The following is a 20,494-nucleotide window of genomic DNA, read 5'->3' as shown; positions in this document are numbered from 1 at the left end:
AGGAGGGCAAGGCAGCTTTAATTTAGATTCTTGGCGTCATCTACACATTTGATTATTTAGGAAGTTATAGGATACAGCCAACACCATGGCTGGCTTGCGCAAAATTTATTCTTCCCCTTCCTGCTTTGTTATCAGAGTCTAATTTTGTTTAGGATATGGATTTAATTGTGTCTTAGGCAAAGAGCCTGTCCTGGTTTGTCTGGGCAAAGAAATATAAAAAGGAATACTACTGGGGCTTGTGAGAAAGTTTTCTTTCCAAGGAAAGCCACTCTTCCCGCTCCTGTTTCTTACCTTTAAACATAATTAGGGGAGGCTGAAGCAGTTACAGGGATACAGTTACCTTTCAACAATGACAGAAGGCCAAAAGTATCCCAAAGTAGAACTACTGAACCAATATAAGTAACCACCTCAACTTAGACATTATCTGAGTATGGTAGGTAGTCTTCACAGATGGCTATGACCCTTTCCTTTCCTCACTGGCTTACGGTTGCTCCTCAAGAGGTGGGATGGATCCTCTTTTCTCTTTTCTCTCTCCTTGAATCCAGGCGAGCTTTCTAACTTACTTCCGCCTATAGAACATGGTAGAAATGATACAGTGCCCGTTCTAGGGCTGGCCTCAAAGAGAGACTTCTCTCAGAAACCAGTTAGCAGGTAAGAAGTCTGAATACCCTGCAACCATATGCTGTGAGGAGGCCCAAGTGAACCCCATAAGAGGCCACATGGAGAAAGATACCCAACCAGCCACCAGCTCTTCCAGTCCTCCTAATAGAGGCATCAAACACATGAGTGAAGAAGCCATCTTGGACTTCCCAGCCCCAGCAAATGCCAGAGGGGATAGAAATCAGCAAGGTGATCCCAGTCCAGATTGCAGAATCACAAGACATCATAACTGATATCATGTCGACTGTCAGTTCCAGTCAAAATTCTAACTAATACAGAGAAGTCCACTAATGAAATGGAAAGAAGGAGATGTTCCAGTCACCACATGGCTGTCAATCTGTGTACCAAATACAGAATCACATCAATTATGCCTTAACTATATGATTTCTCCAATTATCTTGGAAATCACACAATTACATTTTTTATGTATTTGCATTCATAAAGAAATGCATATTTCCATGTATATGTTTGCTTATACGTAGCAAACGTGTAAGTGAACCAAAATTTTGTTATTTCATTTTAGTAGTTATCTAGTTGTGGACATTAACAGGGAACCTCAAAACCCAATAGTGGCCCAGAGTAGCTTGGGCTTGGAGAAGCCCTTTTTTTTTTTTTTTTTATGTCAAGCTAAAGAGTTTATATTTCATATGTCAGGTGATGAAAACATTGAAGGAAATTTTGATCAAGGGAGGGAGATGATCAGAACTAATCAGATAAGATTTTCAAAATGGTGATTAAAAGTCTGAAGGATGCATCTGAGGGTGTAAGACTATGTCGGGAAAACAACTGTGAAATCACAAGTCTGAGCCAAAAGAGCATGGGAATGGAGGGAAATCAATGGATAAGAAATATATGAAGAGCTCAGTTTGGCAGAAACTGGTGTCTGAATTGACATGGGACGAAGCAGAGGGATAGTCTTGCAGAAGATGGTTTCCAAAACATCCTGCTTAATAATTGTAACCAACATTGGTCGCCCAGCACATTTTATGTTGCACACTGTTCTGAGTTTTTAATATAAATAAATGCCCATAGCCCTGCAATCCTATGAGGTACATGGTATTATCATACCCACTTTACAGGTTGGGATACTAAACCACACAGAGGTTAAGTAGCAACAGAGCCAGAATTCCAGCCCAGTAGAGACCAGCTGCATATCCCCGGCTCTAAGCCACTTTGTCATCTACTGTCCTTACAGTGGCCACCCCTTAGATTTCCCCATAGACTGTGGCATTCTTGAGGCAGGAACTGTGTTTTTCACATCTTTAGCTTCCTGTGCATGATTTATGTTTGTTGCTCAATAAATACCCGTGAATGATAAGATGATGCAATGAATAGACTCCATAATCTGTAATATTAAAAAACTGAGACTCTACAGATTGTGAATCTGGGAGATAAAATCCATAACACCCTCAATGCCTGACTACCAAATGAGGCTAGAAATACCTGCCATGGAATTTAAACGCCAGCATAAACTTCCTCTTACGTTGTTGAAAAATGCTTCCCATAAGTGAAAATGGTATAAATAAATGAAAATAGATTTTATCTCCCAAGAGAACGTTTATATTTTTGATAGTTATATTGATCAATTTCACCCTGGTAAATGTTCATCTCTGATTTTTAAGTTTAAAAAAAAAAAAAGAAAACTGCAACAAAAGAGGTTTCATTTTTTATTTTTATTTTTAAAATTTTATTATGATTATCATTCAGTTGAATAAGTAGTTATTAACCAAATGATATTATAAGACTTGAAAGTTAGACACTTAGTCAAACTTAAGTTATTGCTTTAAATTACAACAAACTGTTTTAGTTGTTCATTTCGCAGAAATACAAAATTACTTAGTGGTACTGGTTCATCGGCTTACAAAATTATACCTTAACGTGAGTTTATTTAGTTGGTCTCAGAAAAATAATGATATAACCATATTAATTTATACTTTTAATTTATACTTTGATTTCATGGTATTACACATCTCAGAGCATGTAATACGCATGCGTGCTAGACTCGATGAATATTTGAGATCTTCTGATAAAACTTTTGTACCCTAGTCAAAGGGAAATATTTTGTGAGTAACGGTAGCATCTAGAAAGCTCTTAGCGAGACTGCACCCCTAAGCAGTTTTTGCCATATTTATCTTAGATCAACTCCAGCCGGTTTGCTAAGTGTCATGTGGAAGTCAGAAATGAATTTTTGTTGGTGAAATGATTGTTGCTCAAGACATATAAATTGGCTTAAAGAGGGAGCCCCAGGCCTAACCCAGGATCCTGTGTTTGGCTTTTGTTGGAAGGTTCTGACCCTTGATCTCAGATTAACTGAATCCTACTGCTAGAAAACGGTCACATTTTCCTGGAGTGACTATTTCCTGCAAAATACTTTCAGAGTGTGTGAAAGGACAGAGAGCAGAGACTTCACTTTTCCACAGAGGAGGTGGACATTGGCTTACTTAATAAATATACATACGTGTAGCAGAATTCAGTTTGAGACTTGCTTCCAGTGTTAAGTGTTACCTGGTGGCAAGGACATGGGGAGACCTTGGGTTCTCAACCCACTTCTAATTTCCCCCATCCACCAAACATATGCAAACGTTTGGCAATGACAAAATGCCTTGAGTCAGTTCACAGCAGTTCTATAAACGCAGAAGCTTTAGTTTAACAGCTAAGAACAATTGCAAAGAATATTTGGTAACAAAACACTTATGCTTTAGTGTATCAGAGGTGAAGAATTCACAGTGTGAAATGCGCTCTTGCATAATCATTTGCAAAAGTCTCAAGAGGCGATTAATTATTAACCCACTGAATCATTGGAAAAGCATGTGCTACATGTGCCTTCGGGCATTTCAAAGGGGTGCCTCCTTCCTGAAGTTGACAATAGACCCATTGGTTCTTGTTTAGAATTGCCATGGTGAGTGCTTATCGCCAAGTCATAACAACATCAAACCATCTGCTCCTTGCAGTCATTCCTCACCTACAGGCTATCAGAATGCTACTCGTTCTTTAGAATTCCAGAGGAAGTAGTTCAGAGAGGCTGCCTTTGACATTTATCATTATCTTTTGCCTCCACACACAAAATCAACTCCCGAAAGACAATTAAAACACTGGGCTATTTTCCCAACACTTCATGTTTTATTTGACTGATTTTATAGACACCTCTTGTTATGCTCTACTTTTCCTTCATCTCAACCATCTGCTCCCATGAAACGTATTTGTTTCTTTCATGGGGAACACCCATATTCCCCAGGACATTTTTCTCTAAGGAAGGAAAACTCGATCTTGGTCTTACCATAGACCTTCTATAGGTTTTCAAATCAGGGCTTTTACATGAATACCTTTTACAGAAAAATAACGATTCTGTAGATAAAATTCTACTTCTGGGTGAAGTGTACAATCTCCAGCCAGACCTGAAAATAATGCTGGGGTAGTATTTTCCAATTCACAAAGAGTCCCCACACACCAGATCTTATTTTTGCCTCATGAAAACCACATGATGTTGACAGGGCGAGAAATTATGAACTCCGTTTTGCAGGCGATGAAAGCGAGATTCCAAGACATTAGTGACTTGCCTGAGGCTACACAGCTAGTAAGAGCCAGAACACCAATTGGTTACCTGACTTTTCTTTCTTCTGTTCCTCAGGGACTTCTTCAACTCTCTTTTTTGCTGACTTACATGTCCCTACACTGGGCTCTCATGTCTGCTCCTGGCTCAGGGTATACCGATATGCTTAAGTCCACCCCAAAATTTCAAGTACTGTCACTTGCTCCCTATCCAGAAGGGGCCAGAGTGCTCTGGAGCCAGAATGCCCTGGGAGCATTTCTACAGCCCATGCATCATGGTGATTGACCATTAGTGGACAGTGTCTTCACACACAGAGGAGCCCAGTGGAACTGCCTGTCCAGGAGAGTCATCCCTGGAGACTCCTGGGATGGGAGATGCGGTGGGGGTAGACAGTAGAGCGCTGGTAAGGTAGGGGGATGCCATCCAGTTTAACCCCCTACTCTTGGCACTCCCATGATGCCCCCATGGTTGCCCTCTCCTTGCTGCATGGCCTCACAGCCGTCTGATCCTGAGGTCCGTTCTTGGACCAGTGAATGACCATTTAGGATGTGATTCTTTGCTGCTGCTTCACAAGTGTGGCCTCTCTCTTCCCTACATGCAAGCCTATAGCATACTTTTCTCCAAAACAGGAGATCTTAATCTGGAATTCATGGAATTTACCATGATGTGCAATAATTTGTATGAATTTATGTACACGTGTTTGTCAAAAGAGGGGATCATAGCTTTCATCAGATTTTCAAAGGGGTTTTTGATTAAAAAAAAAGTTTACTAATAATATTTAGAGTGAATGATAGATCTGGGAACCAGACCCAATCCATCTCACGTCAGAGTTCTGATTCTTGACCCTTTTTTCCTATCTTCCACCTTCTAGGTTGGAGACCCTGAGCAATTTATCCAACATTTCTGAGCCTGATTGATTTTAAGTTTAAAGTCAAGTTGATAATCACATCAGACTTCCACTTCAAAGATGGCTTAGAGCTACTTTTCCCTATACCTCCTGATTAGCACAAGTAAAAACCTTGGACTCTATATGTAGGAAAACATAGGAAGACTATGGAAGGTGGAAAGAAGTAAAACCAACTAGGGACCTCGAACCTGAGGAACCACATGGTGGTGAGTTTCTCAGTCCTCCCCTCTGCCCCTCCCCAAAAGCTCATACTCGGAGCTAAAGAAGCCAACAACCAGGAAACATCAACAGGTAAGACTAAAAAACAAAAACAAAACCCCAGCCAAAAGACTAGAAAGGAGGCAATCTAGCAAAATAGAAAAATTTTAGACAGTAACTGCTATACTCCATCAAAATACCACATAAGATATTGTGGTTCCACCCACACTAGCAAAGACCAAAAGGGGAGCATAGATTTCCATGCTTGTGTAGTTTTAATGAGGGATCTCAACCCCCCCTACTAAGGTGGGGTTAGAGAAGGCCAAGTAGAAAGACAGGACTTTCATCGCCACTGGCCAGTAGAGCGCCCCCTTCTGCCCCTTCCTGCTTCTGTGCTGTGAGTGGAGACCATGTAGAGAGCCTGGATTTCTACCCCTATCCTGCAGTGATAAGGTGTCTCTACCATTTCCCGTTGGGGTGCTATCAGACAAGAGCTCATGGAAAATCAGGACTTTTACTATTGCCCAGGAGTAAGAAGGTCACCTCTACTTTCCCGGCAGTGGATACCACATGGGAGCTGGAACTCCTAACCGCACCCAGCAATGAGAGTCTCCCCACACCACAGCCAGGTGTCAGTGGAGGTCAAATGGGCAGCCTGGACTTTGACTTCTACCTGTCAGTAACAGTGTGGTGCCCCTCAACCTATTGGAGCAATATTGAAAGCCAAGCAGGCGCACACACACACACACACACACCAAAAAAACAAAACTGTTAAACAGAAGATTTAAACAAGATCCAGAGTTTCACAACACAATTTAAAAAGTCCAGGTTTCTATAGAATATCACTCATATCAAACACCAGGGAGATCTCAAACTGAATGGGAAAAGATAACAAACGCCAACACCAAGAAAATGGTGCTGTTACAATTATCTACCAAAGATTTTAAAGCAGCCATGATAAAAATGCTTCAACAAGAAATTAGAAATATACCTAAAAATAAATGAAAAATAAAAGCAGGAAAACTCAGCAAAGAAAGAGAAATATAAAGAAGAATTAAATGGAAATTTAGAACTGAAAAATATAATAACTGAAATGAAAAGCTCATTTGATGGGTTCCACAGTAGATTAGAAATGATGGAAGAATGAATCAGTGAATTAGAATAGAACAATAGAAATTACTGTCCCTATTTTCAGATGACACGATTGTCTATGTAGAAAATCCCATCTACAAAAACTTTCCTGGAAATAATGTGAGTTCAGCAAGGTCACAAGATATAAGATAAACACATAAATATCAATTATATTTCTATGCAGTAGCAATGGACATGCAGACACTGAAATGAAAACTACAATGCCAGTTACATAGCTCAAAAATGAAACACATAGGTATAAATTTAACAAAACACGTACAGAACTTGTATGCTGAAAACTACACAACATTGATGAAAGAAATTAGGAGAGGCCCAAATACAGGGAGAGAGACACAAGATCCACTGATTGGAATACTTGAAGTAGTGAAGAAACCAATTCTCTTTAAATTGATATACGCTTTTAAATCAATTCCTGTCAAAATACTAGCATGATTTTTTGTTGGCATGGAAAAACGTCCTGAAAGAAAAACCTGTTCTAAAATGTACACGGAAAGGCAAAGGAACCTAAATACCTAAGCCAATTTTGAAAAAGAATAATAAAATGAGAGGCCTCAGTCTATCTGATTTCAAGCTACAGTAATCAAGACTGCATGGTAATGGCAGAAAGAGGAAGACACATAGATCAGTGAATCAGAACCCAGAAATAGACCCGTATAAATGTGCCCAAGTGATGTGTTGCAAACATACAAAAGCAATTCAACAGAGAGAAGATAGCCTTTTCAACAAATCATGCTAGAGCATGTGGACTTCCTTATGTAAAAACCAAAACCGAAAGAAAACAAGCAAAACTTGGACCTAACCCCCCCATCTTATATAAAAACTAAGTCAAAATGGATCACAGACTTAAATGTAGAGGGTAAAGCTATACGAAGTTTGGAAAAGTAAGCATAGGGGGAGAAATCTTTGCAATGTAGCTCTAGCCCAGTATTGTTAGTCTTGAGAACAAAAGGACATCCATAAGAGAAAAGAGTTGATAAATTAGACTTCATCAAAATGAAAATGTCTGCTCTATGAAAGACCCTTCGAAAAAATGAATAGATAAGCTACAGGTGAGTAAAAATATTTACGATTCACATAGCTGATAAAGAACAACTATCTAGAACATATAAAGAATTCTCAAAATTATTTGAGAATGTATAACCCTACAAAGCAGTAAGGACATGGGCAAACAAAACCAGAAGACATTTGACCAAGGACGACCCACAGATGGCAAATAAGCACATAAAAAGATGCTCAACAACAATAGCCATTAGGGAATTGCAGATTAAAGCCGCAATGAGATATCACTACATACCTGTGAGCATAGCTAAAATAAAAAATAAGGGCAACACCAAATGTTGGCGAGGACATGGAGAAATTGGATCACTCAAACATTATTGGTGGGAATGTAAAATGGTATGGCCACTTTGGAAAACAATGTGGCAGTTTCTTAAATAACTAAATCTACAACTCCGGCAAAACTGAGCAATTCTACTTCTCGGCATCTATCCCATATGAGTGAAGATATTTGTTTACAAAGAAAAAGGGGCAAGAACATTTGTAGTAGCCCCAAAGTGGAAATAACACAGATACCTTTCAACAGGTGAGTGATTGAATACATTGTGATACATCTACACCATGGACTAATACTCAGCACTAGCAAGGAATGAGCTATTGATACACCCAATACCAGGATGAATATCCCGAGGATTACACCAGTGAATAAAGCTGATTACAAAGAGTTACACACTGAATGCTTCCATTTATGTCACATTCCTAAAATAACAGAACATTTAAAAATGGAGAACAGATTAGCTGTTGCCAGGTGTTGAGGAGAGGATAAGGCAGTGGGGAGTGGGTATGTCTAACACAGAAGCAACCTGAGGGAACTTTGTGGTGATACAAATGTGGTGCATATTGGCTGCATCAATGTCAATATCATGGTTGAAATATTGTAATAGCTTTGCAATGATACCATTGATCGATAACTGGATTTAGAGTACCTGGAATCTCTTTGTATTATGTCTTATAGCCATGTAAATCTACAATTATCTTAAAATATAAGTTTAATTAAAAGGTTATGTCTTGGCATGTCTGGGTGGCTCGGTTGGTTAAGCGTTTTGACTTCAGCTGGGCTCATGATCTTGTGGTTTGTGAGTTCATGCCCCACATCAGGCTCTCTGCTGTCAGCACAGAGCCCATTTAGGATCCTGTTTCTCTCTCCTCTCTCTCTCTCTCAAAAATAAATACATTAAAAAAAGGGGGGGGGGGTTATGTCTCACTCTCTCTTCTTGTGAATCAAGCGTGATAATGTCTATGAAAACTCTTTATAACTTATAAAGCTCTGACAGATGTTAACTTTATATATATAATAAATATATACAGAAAATAAATTATATATATGTGTGTGTATATATATATATATAATTTATTATCAAAATAGCACCAACATTAAGCTTTTCTTTGCATGTATTTGGATGTGATATGTTATCAGTCTATTTCACTCAACGCATTTTCATGCACTTAATTTTCAGGTTCTTTAGCGTATATAAATGAGACAAAGTTAATGAGTTTGCAGGTCTGATTCTAATGACAACAAGAGAAAACCTCACTCCTGAGTTAACATAAACAATGTGGCTTTTGTGTTTGAGGATGCTGCTGCCAACGATGTAATTAACTATCAGTGATGCGCCAATGAATGGATTCCAAAATTGGCTTCAAAAGCAACAGTTGGAGATCACTGGGCAACTATCTTGTAGCAGGGTTTGGAAGATTACATAACATGGGGCACCTGGGTGGCTCAGTCAGTTAAAGTCCAACTCTTGGTTTTGGCTCAGGTCATGATCTCATGGTTTGTGGGTTCAAGCCCCACATCAGGCTCTGCGCTGACAGCTCAGAGCTTGCTTTGGATTCTCTCTCTCCCTCTCTCTCTCTCTCTCTCTGTCCCTCCCCTGCTTGCTCTCTGTCTCTCTCTCTCTCTCTCTCTCTCAAAAATAAATAAATAAATACATACATAAATAATTTTAAGAAGATTACACAACAATGCTTGTAATGGATTGAGCTCAGACCCAAGGGCACAGTAGGTATACAGTAAATATTTGTTGAATGAATGAATGACATACTACTAAATAAACAGTAGCAGATTGTACTACAATTAAGTCTGTACTGGAATGTTCTGAAGACACCTTAAATTCGTCATTCCCATCCCTGAACTTGGCCTCTCTACCCTGCAATCTAACCAGACACTTCCCTTTTATTCTTGTCCTAGCAAATGACACATCTATCCACAGATACTGTTGTGTCATACCAGAAAGTTCAATCTTTCTAGACTTCCTGATCCAATTGGAAACTAAGTCCTTAGCAACTACTTAATTATCTACTATCTCCAGCCCCATAGCCTCTGGCCTCCTTCCTTCCCTTGTCATTTGTCATCTAGGAAAGTTCACAACGCTTCTGTTTTCAACACTCAGACTGGTGCATCCTCTAGTGTGATTTTTTTCCACATCACACGAATCTTCTATAGATACCAGCGTTAGTAACTATTTATTGAGCCCTTGCACATACTGCACACTAACTGTGGGATAAGCTCCTTTCATACACTAACTGTGAGTTTGGTTTAGTGGGCATTTGGGTAGATTTTCCCAAGTCTATCTGGTCCATGCTTGTCTCTACCTCCAACTCTACATAACTTTTCCTTCCTGAATTTTGGTTAAAAGTTTTGTTTACCCACATGTTCTGGGATAAAGTCCTTTCTCTGCGTATTTCAAGAGGATGAACCTTGATGAGTCTGGGCCAAGGATGCCATTCCACTAGTTCTACCAGACGGAAGTTAAGATGTGGACACATGGTACAATTCTGGCCAAACAAGATGTCTGCTGATGGCAAGGTGCCAAACGGCTTCTGCCCAAGAGTTTTGTTGCTCTCCACAGAGATGCATGACTTCCTTTTTGGTCTTATGGGTGTGGCTACATGAGGAGCTGGTCGTCTAGCAAACACAAAAGGCTAATACTGAATGAAAATACCAACATACACCAGGAATTTTGGTCCTTAATGAGGCCATCAAGTGACCGAATTATCAATTCTGGTCTTCTGTAATGTGAGGTGATTGTTCTTATGGTGAAAGAATTTGAATTTTGTTTCGTGTTACTTGCAGCTGAACTCACCGCGAATAATAAGATCTTATCCCCACTTTGTTGCTGAGGAAATGTGGCGAAGGCATCCAGCACTCAGATCCAAGCTTCTGAAGCCCCAGATAATTCCAAGACTGTGTTTCTATTGCTCACAGTACTTACCACACAATAGTACATCTATTGGTCACTTCAACATCTCCTCCCCTTGGGTAAGTTTTACAGCATCAAATCTGTGAGTTTTTCCCGTGCTGGGACCTTACATTGTCATGGTTTTATGACTGGACATGACATTAAGGCAAGTAAATACTGCACTTTAGAAATATATATCTTTTTTATCTTCTTTGGTAACGAATATTCTGGTGGCCTCTCGAAAATTTGTTTCATTCCCTTTCCTCTGAATAGCAGACGTAAGGTTTATGTGGGATTAACCAGGCCCCTAGGTCTAGAGGTCAGAATTGGCCCAGGTCAATCAAGATAATTCTAACTTCCTGTGACATTTATAGTTTTAGAGATGCTGAAACACTGAAGGATGATACAATGTGAAGCTTAACACTCTTAACTCATGGTTTGGGGAAAAGCAGTATCCCTCACCTGGAAGTGAAGACTCCAGTCTGCAGTTCTGGAAAACGCTGGCGGCCATCTTCCTACCACGAGGCAAGCCAGCCTAAGGATGAAATGAAAGCACAAAGGAGGGAGAAGCTGAAAGAATCGAAGGAAAATGAGGCTTGATGATATTGTGAGTCTTTGGGTCAAACAAAACCCAAAGCTTGCCTTAATTCTGAACTTTCCAATTTTGCGAGTCAATACAGTCTTTCGTTACGTTTGAGTTGGGCTTCCTATGGTGTACAATATAAAGAGGAGTCCTTACTGATATAATCTTAATTACATTTTAAATTAAAACCTATTCCAAATAAAAGATCACATTGCAAATAGTGTAAATATAGACCCTCGTCTGCATTATCCAGCTACAATAATAGGATTTATTACTTGTGCTCCTTTTCAGTTACATTCCCGAAGTATTATAATTTTATATCTAATTTTGTATTCCTTGGCTATAAACCATTTAAGAATTTTAGGAAGCGAAGTGTGAATATTAACCTTAAAGAAGAAAAATGAAATTTTATCTATGTACAATTAATTCTCCTTTGCATATCTGTCAAGTCAGGATTCGGGCATAAATACAAATCCTTCATAAGAAAGAGAAACAAGGTCAGTATTTAATTGCAGCTAAAGCTGGGATTCTGAACACATGACCGTCTTATTCATTGTGGAAACTTAAATCCAATAACCGGTGGAGCTCTGTTCCTTTTCTTAGAAACGAAATGTTTCTAAGGGAGCCTACTCTTTTACCTCGAAGCACTTATATGCATACACGCACAACCGTATACACACATGTGCATGTATACTTATGAGGTTCATTTATTTTTTCCTGACGAAGGCAGACGTTTGCAGTTTGGAGATCTTGACACTATATCTGTGGAAGGGATTACTGAAACCTGACAAAGATTTCTGGTTCAGATTTTATAAAGAGTTCAAGCAGCCTTAAATTCAGTTTATTTGGGGGATCTGCCTTTGGAAAAATTGAGGGATTTGTTTGGCGACGATATGGAGATGCTTCTTGACTGTTCTGGTTCAAAAACTGAAATCCATATGTAGAGCTCACAGGCAAGGAATTGATATGTAAGAGGGGGAAAAAAATCCATTCTTTGACTGTTGTGTTGAAAGTGAGTTCAATAGCCATGAGGCTGCTATTGAAGCTGGCAGCACAACGCTGTGAAATAAATGGACTCTTTCTATATGAAAACTTGGCTCTACTGTTAAGAGAGTTTTATAACCTTTCACAATCAAAATTTAACCATAGGGCAGTGATAGGACTTCTCGGTCTTGCTCACAAGCGGGTAGCTAAATGGCTTTAATGCTGCCTATCTACTTTTATCTGCTTTTATCTCTCTGATTCTTCTACTTGACTTTGCTCTTGATAAAGAATTAATGTTTGAGCGAGTCTTCAAAAGGAATGGCAGACCAAAAGAAAGAGTGATTGGCAGGTAACGAGACCAGAGAGGTAGCCAGGCCTGATCATGGAGGACTTTTATTTTATCTTTATCAAGATACCTCTAGGGTGCCTCCAAGGAACTGAGACAAGAAAGAGCCCCTTGGTGTGGTCAGGTTTGATTATTCCCTTAATGGAGGTTGGTACGGTTCTAAAAGAGAGTCTTCCTTCTCCCCAAACCCTCTCCTATCCTCCTGTGGTCTGTTTTACTTTCCCTTTTCTGTTCATTCCCCAATTCCAATCCTGGACACTCTATCTTCTTCCACAGGCCAGGGATTTCCAAAAAATTTTAATTACCTTTATCAGTTAAAAAAAAAAAAAAGTGAAAACACACTAATTTTATCGCACACAGAAAAAGCCCCGAGACTCACCTTCCAGAGTGTCATAAGCTTTTTCTATCTTTCTGCTCTCATATCCTTTCTGTGGTTTCCATCCTCAAAGCAACAAGATGGCTACTGTGGCTCTAGCCATCACGTCTGGGCCCAAGAAGGAATAAAAGGAAGAGCAAGATCAAAAGGGCTGTATTTCTAGCTTTCTGTTCTCTCTTTCAAGGAAGCCTCCCAGAAGTTCCATCCAAGGTCTTCATCTAAGTGTCCGGAATGTGGCCACTTGACTGTACATAGTTGCAAAGGAGGCTGGGGACTGTAGTACCTTAGTGGGACACAGTACCACACCCAACAAATATCACTGAAGAAAAGAATGGTTTCCTGCCAGTTTGCTTTGGAATCTATTTTTTTCCAGTCAAAACAGCCACAGCTCCTCTCCAAAACATTTTAGGCAATGCATCATCTCTTGTAATAGTTTCCCAAAATGTATTTCTTCATGGGTCTCTGTGTCACAAAGGGATTTAGTGAATAGTATAAACAGAGACAAGTATTTTTATTCAACTGCACAGCACCTTCCCACATTGTATCATTTGTTGTAACGGTTGTCTCTTTCACGTCTCTTTCACATCCTCTCCATCCTGTGCTCTGTGCATTTTCCTGTAAATTTGTTGGCAAACGCCTTTTAGTCTGTTGCCACGTTGCACCTTAATGTCGTTTCAGCCATTTTTATTTTGGAAATAAAAAATAAGCAGTTATAACTGTTGAGCGGCATTTTGTAAAACACTAGATTGAGCATGCGGTGACTTAAACTTCACTGGATATCCTGGATATTTAGTTTTTAGCTGTCTGGTTAGTCATGTTTTCATACTAATATTAGCTCTAAATCCAAACTCCTGCACCTTAATGAATTTTTGGCATGAGCTTCCAAGTCTGGCTCCTATGTTATGACACAGCCCTATGCCTTCAACTGCTCAGATAAGTCCTAACAGCGATTTAATAGAAGCCATGTTTGTATTTTAATATTTCTAGGAGCCACATTAGTAAGTATAAAAATAAACATGTCAGATTAATTGTAATAACCTAGTAGATCTAAAATATTGTAATTTCAAAGCATAATTTAATAAAAATTGTTAATGAGATAGTTCATATAAGTATTTTATTTTCATTGTATATTTCAGGTTTTATCACACATGCAAGTTTAAACTACATTTTAATGCTCAATAGCCACATGTGACAAATGGCCAGCATACTGGTCAGCACAGGCCTGTAACATGGGGGATAAACACCTAGCCATATCCTGGGGGTGGGGACATGGGTCCTGTAACCTCCTAATCTCAAGGTCAGTTCAAGAATACATTTTTCAGGTAATTCCCTTTAGGATTAAGCTGTTTCACTATTGTAATTTAAGACGGTGGTGAAGATATTTGGACATTGGACCCAACTCCTCCCCTTCTCCCCTCATGTGTCTCAATGGTCTTACAATTTTGTTAGTAGATACAAATCTCACTCACCTGGCTTAACTTCCTAGCATATGCAAATAAGATCTCTCACATTCAACATACCCTCAGAAATTATTATCCCAGGAATATCCTTGTTCTTTCCTGAGTCCAAGATCACTTTGCTCTAGGTCTTATAGCAGCCATCAAAACCTGCACCTCGTGCCGTGTGTGTTTTCTGACCCAGATTTCCCAGTAAAATCCGTTAGCCTCCGTGTCCTAACTCAGGAAGTTTCAGCTACAAACAGTAGAAAAACCTTACCCATACTGTATTCAAACACAAGAGCTCATACTGGTTCACACAATTGGAAGAACAGAGAGGGCGGGTGTCAGGCACGGTTTAATCATGCTTTCAGGCACTGTCTTCGGTTGGGTTCCCAAGAAAGACAATGTGAAACAGGGGTTTGAGTCCAAATGGTTTGTGGAGGAAGAACCCTCAGGAGAAAGGGAGTGAATGAATCAAGAGGCAGAAAGAGGAGCTAAGCAGAGACATGATGTCCTCGGTAGCATGGTGGTACCACAAAGCCAGTCTTAACTGTGAGTTAGGGAGGGAGCCTCTTGTATTCCTGGGCTAGTCAGTCATTTGCTGTCCGTTATTTTAGGGATGGAAGGATGCATACCTTTTGGGAGGGGGCAGTCGGGCATCTCATCCACAGACAGCAATTCTCAGGAGAAAAGGGCAGCTGTCAGCTCTCTGCAGCCGACACTCCCAGCAGTGGCATGTGTCAGTGTGGGGTCAGGGCAGGGTACCCACAGAATCTACTACAGCTGCATTCGTCTATGCTTCTCTCCTTAGACTCTCCTCTGTGTATGGATTTTGCCTGTAGCATTTCTTGTCTCCTGGCTTCACGATGGCTGCAGCAACCCCTGGAGAAAACTGCTTTTCTATTCTTATTCCTGGGGCGGGGAGGGCAGAGTATTGGAATCCCTATGAGTCTCCCAAATGAGTTAGGAAAACTCCCAGAAGCCCCCGCCAATTTTCTCCTACGGTTTATTGGCCAAAATCTAGCCACATGATCATTCCTGAACATTTCCTTAGCAAGAAGTGTGAGATTACATTGAAACCAGTCAGGTTCACACCTGATCTGAGGTCACTCCCCACTGAAGGAAGTGGAATAGATAATGGGACAATAGCCTCCAGGCACGCAACTCACTGTGAGAGAGCCTGAGAAATCAATTTCTGTCGAAATGTACATAACTGTTAATGGTTTCTAGGAAGGTGGTCTTTTCAGGGACTTTTCTCTCTTATCACACAAAAAGGGGAGGATTCAGCCTAAAAATATATTCATGGAACTTAGCATCATATAGTACAAATGTGACCTGGTGACATAGTACAAATTGCAACTTTATGTTTCCTTTCAAAAAAAAATTTAACGCTTATTTATTTTTTGAGAGACAGAGACACAGCATGAATGGGGGAGGGACAGAGAGAGAGGGAGACACAGAATCCGAAGCAGGCTCCAGGCTCTGAGCTGCCAGCACAGAGCCCAACATGGGGCTCGAACTCATGAACTGCCAGATCATGACCTGAGCTGACGTCAGATGCCTAACTGACTGAGCCACCCAGGTGCCCCACAACCTTATGTTTCTAACAAGTTAGTAAAAGAAATAGATAAAAAGGAAAACTTACATAATATATTATATATAATAATAATTATTATTACTTTAATATATTATTATTATGTATATATGTGCATGTGTATACACACACACACATGCAAGTTTTAAGAGCTGATGAACTGAAATTGTCAATGATTACCCGATCTCTATAATGTAAAAAATTGTATAACTCTGTGCTTATATATTTGAGTACATTCGTACCCATTCACTGTACAAAGTAAAACAGATTGCATCATGAATGTACATCTTGGGTTTTGTTCCCAACTATACTACTTAGTAGTTGTATAATCCTGGGGAACTGACTTAACTTGTCTGAATTTCCTTTTCTTTATTTCCATCGCAATACATACATACATACATATTTTTCCTACTTTTTTTTCAGGTAGCATCTTCTTTCGTTCTTTTTTCTCAAAGTTTTATTTTATTTAAAATCTAGTTAACATAATATTGGTTTCAGGAGTAGAACTTAGTGATTCATCACGTACATACAATACTCATGACCCATCACAACAAGTACCTTCCTTAATGCCCATCATCCATTTAAGTCATCCCCCACCCATCTTCCTCCGTCAACCCTCAGTTTGTTCTCTATAGTTCAGTGTCCCCTATAGTTGGCCTCCCTCTATTTTCCCCCTTTCCTCTATGTTCACCTGTTTTGTTTCTTAAATTCCACATATGAGTGAAATCATTGTGTCCCTCTGACTGACTTGTTTCACTTAGCATAATACACTGTAGCTCTATCCATGTCATTGCAAATGGAAAGATTTCATTCTTGTTTTTACCAATGTTTATTTACTTATTTTGAGAGAATGAGAGAGACAGAGACAGAGCACGTGCACACAAGCAAGAGAGGGAGAAAGACAATCCCAAGCAGGCTCTGCACTGCCAGTGCAGAGCCCAATGAGGGGATTGACCCTATGAACCACGAGATCATTACCTGAGCCAAAATCGAGAGTCAGATGCTTAACCGGCTGAGCCACCCAGGTGCCCAGATTTTGTTCTTTTTGAAGGCCGAGTAATATTGCATTGAATGTATGTGTATATATGCATATATCTAGATAAATTTATTTCCATAGTTTGGCTATTGTTGATAATGGTGCTATAAACATTGGGGTACATGTGCCCCTTCGAATCTGTATTTTTGTATCCTCTGGGTAAATACCTAGTAGTGCAACTGCTGAATCATAAGGTGGGTCCTATTTTTAACTTTTTGAGGAAACTCCATACTGTTTTCTAGTGCACCTGTTTGCATTTCCACCAACAGTGTAAGAGGGTTCCCCTTTCTCCACATGCTCACAAACATCTGTTGCTTCCTGTGGTGTTAATTTTAGCCATTCTGACAGGTGTGGGTGGTATCTCATCATGGTTTTGATTTGTATTTCCCTCGTGATGAGTGATATTGAGCATCTTTTTCAAGTGCCCGTTAGCCATTTGGTTGTCTCCTTTGGAAAAAATGTCTATTCGTGTCTTCCTCTCATTTCTTAACTGGATTGTTTGTTTTTTGGGTGTTGAGTTTGAAAAGTTCCTTGGAGATTTTGGTTACTAACCCTTTATCAGATATGTCATTTGCAAATATCTTCTCCTATACCGTAGGATGCCTTTTAGTTTTGCTGCATGTTTCCTTCACTGTACATAATCTTTTTATCTTGATAAAGTCCCAAGAGTTCATGTTTGCTTTTGTTTCCCTTGCCTCCATCAATGTGTCTAGTAAGAAGTTGTTACGGCTTAAGTCGGAGGTGGCTGCCTGTGTTCTCCTCTAGGATTTTGAAGATTTCCTGTCTCACCTTTAGGTTTTTCATGCATTTGGAATTTATTTTTGTGTATGGTGTAAAAAAGTGGTCCAGTTTAATTCTTCTGCATGTTACCATCCAATTTTCCCAACACCATTTGTTGAAGAGACTGTCTTTTTTCTGCCAGGTGTTCTTTCCTGCTCTGTTGAAGATGAGTTGAATATATAGTTTCGGGTCCATTTCTGGGTTTTCTATTTTGGTCTATTGATCTATGTGTCCGTTTTTGTTCCAGTACCATACTGTCTTGATGACTACAGCTTTATATATATATATACACACACACACACACACATATATATATATATATATATATATATATATATTTCTCCTACTTTGATAGGGATAATGTGACATAATGAACTAATGAATATAAAAGTCTTGTGAAGGATATACTTAATATATTTTATGATATCTTTATTAGAGTACTATTACAATAGGAAATTGATTTGGAGGCATTCTCTTCTAGAATACTTCTACATCTCCAATAATGTTCCAGGTATTGGGCCTGATATGTTTAAATGTAGCAACTTTTAAATATAGCAATAAATATGATATCTATTTGTGCTAGGCCATAAAAGGCCACTTAGCTGCCCCCTGGTTTGCTGTAACATTTGCTGTCAGAATTCTGGGATACCTTGTAGGACATCTGATCAACCTGTGGTCACCACGACGGTGAAGCCTTGAGGAGAAATCACAGGTAGAGGCCCTGAGTGCAGCCATTTGACTCATCCAGGCTCAGGCACCAGGCATGGAAGTGAAGAATTCTTTAGATAATTCCAGCCCATCCACTCAAGTCAACCCCAGCCAGGTGAACCTTCCCCAGCCAAGGTTCTAGACGGTGCGGCACAGACAAGCCATATCGGCTATACCCTATTTGTGTTCCTGACCGATACAATTCATAAGCAGAATAACACAGTCATGGATACACCATTACATTCTGGAGTGGTGAGTGATGCAGTAAAAAATAATCAGAAGGGTTTCTCAGTTGGCTCCACAAACCCCTGCACAATCCCATTTTTTATAGGTGGAAATCAAGAGAGAACTCCAGTAATTTTTGGTCCTACCATCGATAGTGTCAGATCTAGGATTCGAACTCAGATCTGCCTTAGGGCAGAATCTTTGTTCTTCTCACCACCACGTCTGTCTCAAGCTGACCTCTGAGGAGGGCACATGGGTGGCCAGCCTGCTGAGCCCACAGGATGAAGGGGCAGAAAGAGAAACATGTCCTCTTGCTTCAGGGCTTGTTTGTTTCCAGGCTGTCTGCAGGATGATCATTTGGAGAGCTGAATCCCTCACATTTGTTATTATCTGCCTCAGACATCTTAATTAAATGCTTTGGAAGCCTGTACCATACAATCAAAACCCTAAGCACTTTTCTCTCCTTGGGAAAAAAACCCGTAAACTAAAATTCCTGTCCACGGTTCAAATTCCAGCTATTGATTTCTGCTCTTGATTTTAACCTACTTTCTCTCTGAGAGTGCAAGTCCCTCAACAAGATGAGAATAAATAAAAGCAAGTGGGTGCCACCTGGGTGAAAAAGGGAGGGGGGATTGGAACACCCTGATAAGGGCCTGGGTTGATGGTTCAATAGGAGAGGGGTTAAGGGACCTTAAGTTAAAACTTGTTTGAACTTGAAAAATTCTTTCCTGAAATCCCAGTACAAGGTCTTTATACTTTCTCAGTGCACTTTGCTCTATGTAGGCTCTCATAGTAAGAATAAGAACAGTTACGAGAGAGAACAAGAAAGCAAAGGGATAGTGTGTGTGTGAAATAGTGAGCATTTTACCAACTGATGTTTGAGATGGAAGAAGAATTTACTCCCTCAATTTTATTAGATAAAGAGACGAAGGCCCAGAGAGCCTATGTGGTATTTCTGAGGCAGCAGGCAGCCAAGGGCAGCAGTGCCTGCAGAATTCTCCATTTGTACTCTTGCCCCCTGAGAATTGATTGTCCAGCTTTATCTATATATTTTTTCCTATTTACTTGTATTCAGTGTGACTGTTAGGGCTGATGCTTGCTTTATATAAAATTGGGCCACTTTGGTTCAGTGGGGCCATATTTAGAATAAGAATGGTTGGGGCACCTGGGTGGCCTTGTCTGTTAAGCATCTGACTCTTGGTCTCAGCTCAGGTCATGATCTCCCAGTTTGTGAGTTCGAGCCCTGTGTCAGGCTTTGTGCTGACAGCTGGATCCTGCTTGGGATTCTGTCTCTCCTCTCTGCCCCTCCCCTGCTTGTGCTCTGTCTCTCTCTCTCTCTCTCTCTCTCTCTCTCTCTTTCTCTCAAAATAAATAAATAAACTTAAAAAAAAAAGAGTAAGAGTGGTCAACACGTTTTCAGAGAGAGTGGGAAAAGGCAAAAAGAAGACTGTTTAAAAGGTGAAATGTCAATGCCATTTTAGCAGATACGACCGAACATTTCAATCATCTGTGGAAGGCTCTGATTAGGTGCTTTGCATATGCTATTTCATTTCATCTTCACGGTTCCCGGAGGTCGCTGTCCATATCTCTATATTTACATAAAAAATTGGCTTTTAAAGAGGTTAAGTTACCTGGGAAATGGCAAAGCTCTGACTTGAATGCAGGTTCCTCTTCTCCCAAAGTCATGTTCGTTCCACTGTGCCAGTGTTTCCCCTGGT

The sequence above is a fragment of the Panthera pardus genome, unplaced genomic scaffold, assembly GCF_024362965.1.
Source record: "Panthera pardus isolate Hobbes unplaced genomic scaffold, ASM2436296v1 HiC_scaffold_16, whole genome shotgun sequence".
NCBI lineage: Eukaryota > Metazoa > Chordata > Mammalia > Carnivora > Felidae > Panthera > Panthera pardus.
Note: the sequence above shows the minus strand (reverse complement) of the source record.